The sequence below is a fragment of the Telopea speciosissima genome, chromosome 5 (assembly GCF_018873765.1).
Source record: "Telopea speciosissima isolate NSW1024214 ecotype Mountain lineage chromosome 5, Tspe_v1, whole genome shotgun sequence".
Lineage (NCBI taxonomy): Eukaryota > Viridiplantae > Streptophyta > Magnoliopsida > Proteales > Proteaceae > Telopea > Telopea speciosissima.
Window position 1 is genome coordinate 14015685 of NC_057920.1, and position 3290 is coordinate 14018974.

At 39.1% G+C, this 3290-nt stretch overlaps 1 long non-coding RNA gene across 3 annotated transcripts in view; it reads left to right on the forward strand.

Annotated features, from left to right (window-relative positions):
* Positions 1–3290, forward strand: part of LOC122662512 — a 34228-nt gene that overhangs the window by 14360 nt on the left and 16578 nt on the right. The window lies entirely within an intron of this gene.

Here is a 3290-nt window from a genome sequence, read left to right on the forward strand (position 1 = left end):
CGTATGGGGTAAATCCAAAACAGAAATAATATGAATGGGCATAGAGGAGAGGACATGCCTGATGAGAATAAATCTTCCGCCTGCAGATAGTAACTTTCCTTTCCACCCCGCCACCTTCTTGCGCATTTTTACCAAAAACTCATCAAAGAAGCTAATACGGAGCCGGCTTGCATATAGAGGGGCACCAAGACATGTAATCGGCAGATTTTTCCTTGTAAAACCTGTAACCATCTCAATCATTCGGTATTTATTTTCATCAGCTTTTTTCCCTAAACAAAGCAGCTCTTTTGCTTGTTTACTAGCTGCCCTGAGAATCCTTCATACCTGCTAATAAGCCTAATAATTTGTTTGAGAGATTATTTAAAGCACCTCGAAATAATTATTGTGTCACTTGCAAAAAGACTGAGAGTTATTCCTGGACATCCCTATGGCAGCTGATAATACTCTGCCTTTCCCTCCACAAAAAGAGTTCTCAACCCTCTACTAAGAACTTCCTCCACTAAAATAAAAAGAGACGGTGAGAGGGGATCTCCCTGAGGAACTCCCCTTGAAGATTTAAAGAACCCAGTAGGCCCCCGATTCAAAACAATTGAGAACCAACAGTTTTCCACCGTTTTTTTGATTAGTCTAATCCACCCTTCTGCAAAACCAAATCTGGCCAAGACTTGATACAAAAATCCCATTCAAGACGATCATACGCCTTAGCCATATCCAACTTGAAAACCACATTCCCTCTTCGAGATTTCCTGTTTATGTCCTGAACAACCTCTTGAACCAAGGCAATATTATCATGAATGCATCTACCCTGGACAAAACCACCTTGTTCCTCCGATATTATGGAAGGAAGAATAGAAGCCAGTCTAGAAGATATTATTTTAGCAATAATTTTATATGAAAAATTGTAAAGGCTAATGGGGCGAAAATTAGACATTACCTCAGGACATTCTTTTTTAGGAATAAGCACCAGATGCGCTGAAGTGTAGCTCCTTGGTAAAGAAACCTCCCGCAAAAAAAATCCTTGATCGCCTCCCAAACATCAGTGCCTACAATATCCCAGCATGCCGTAATAAAATAGCCTGAGAAGCCATCAGGACCCAGAGCACTATCCATGGATAAATCAAAAACCGCTTTCTTAACCTCCTCAAGTGACAGAGAGGTTAAAAGAAAAGCATTATTTTCATCTGTTACCAACCTAGGAATAAATTGTAATAAATCCTCATCTAGTCATCTCTCTGAGTGCCTTGAGAAGCAAACATATCCGAGAAATATCTAACAGCCTCTGCCAAGACCCCTTCCAGGTTTATTGCACATTTATTAGTGGCAATCTTGTCACATGGAGCAAGAAGCAGACAACTTTGGCTAGATCCAGTGGTGATGCTGAGTATAGGGCTATAGCTTATACTGCAACTGAATTGATGTGGTTGAAATTATTGCTTCAAGAGTTGGGTTTTCCAGTTACCAGACCTATGAAGGTGTTCTGTGGTAATCTAGCTGCTATCTACATTGCTAGTAACCCAGTGTTTCATGAAAGGTCTAAACACATTGAAGTTGATTGTCATTTTGTGTGGGAGTTGATTGTTACTCCTTTTGTTTCATTTGTAGATCAGCTAGGTGCTATGTTTACCAAGCCTTTGTTTGGTCCTACTTTCCTGAAAAACTCTTCCAAGCTGGGCATGGGTGATTTGTATGCTCCAACTTGAAAGGGGGGGCTGGTGGTGTTAAGTTGTTAGTTGTTAAGTATACCATGGGTAATTTGGTCCAGTCCAATACCTTGCGGTAATATGTTAGCCGTTAGTCACGTTGGGGGCTTAGTTTTTACTTCCTACCGTAATATATTGTTAGGTTCCTTGTTGTAAGTTTCTTTTTGTGATTGTAATGAGGTTGTGTAATCTAAGTAAGTTTCCTACTTTGATTACACTTCCTATTATTGATTGTAACTGACATTATAAATAAAGGTAGGAGTGACCACGATATATTACTATTGAATCTATCATGGTTCAGCTCTCTCTTCTCCCTCTATCGTCTTCTCTCCTCTTCTTCATGCTGCTGAGTCGACTGGTTATTAATTTCTACATTGTTACAGATACCATATATGATTGAAATGAATTTAGTTTGTTCCAGACATTTTCTCTCTCTGCCACCTAACAAAATCCCACACGTGCAGGTTTACTAGTCAAAAAGAAAAGGATAAAAGGAGCATTTTAGATACCAGAAAACAAGTAATAGCATAATGAACCACTAGGACTTTTGCTGGAGCAGAAAGCTTGAAGCATTGACAATTTTGAACCCTAAAAGCATTGTTTTGGAGTTCCAATTGTCTCAAGTAAAATCTCTTACCTTTGTCTATTCTCCCTCCCAACCTCTCATCTCTGTTTGTCCTCCCTTGTGCTGTCTGATACAGAATCTCCATTGCCATTTCTTACTTATGTATGCATGTACATTTCATCCTTATAACCAGTTGTTCATGTTATAATTAAATATGCATATGCAAGGAAATACATGCACATAGACATGTTTGCAAGTATAGTATTAGATGAGGATACATCCTCTGTAAGCATGTCTGTGAATGTAAGAAAAGTGATGTTATTTAGGAGGTTTTGGGGTTGATAAAACAATTACAAGGTTTGAGCTATGGAACAGAATTGCTGGCAGGCCCTAGAAAGGGCCAAGTTTTTTTTTTTTTTTTTGGGGGGGCGGGGGGTGGGGGGTGGGGGAGGGGTGGGGTGCTGTGTTAAGACTATCACATGTAATAAGATTTTTTGCCATTTAAAAGTAGTTCCTTTTTCTTAATTTAGTCAGGTGTATGGGAATGTATTTGTCCATGTGACTTTTGACGGAGATAAGGTGGGGGTGGACAGAGGAGAAGGCATGTATGGGTTTGTTAGTCACCTTTCAATGTCACCCACTCTGAGTGCTGGAGTGATGCACCTTGATGTATAGGTGCATATGTGCATGCAGATGCACATTTGTATGTGTATGCTTTGTACTTTACAAGATTATGTTATCCATGTTTTACTATTATTTCATTCATATTTGGTTGCTACTAGGAACCTGATTAGGATGTTCTTCTGTATAGGTGCATATGTGCATGCAGATGCACATTTGTATGCGTAGGCGTGTAGTGTACAAGATTATGTTATCCATGTTTTACTATTATTTCATTCATATTTGGTTGCTACTAGGAACCTGATTAAGATGTTCTTCTGAAAAACCAATCAGACAAGCTCAAGGGTGGTGGTAAATTGAAATCCCATAAAGAAGAGGTATTTTAAGAATCACATCGAGCAATA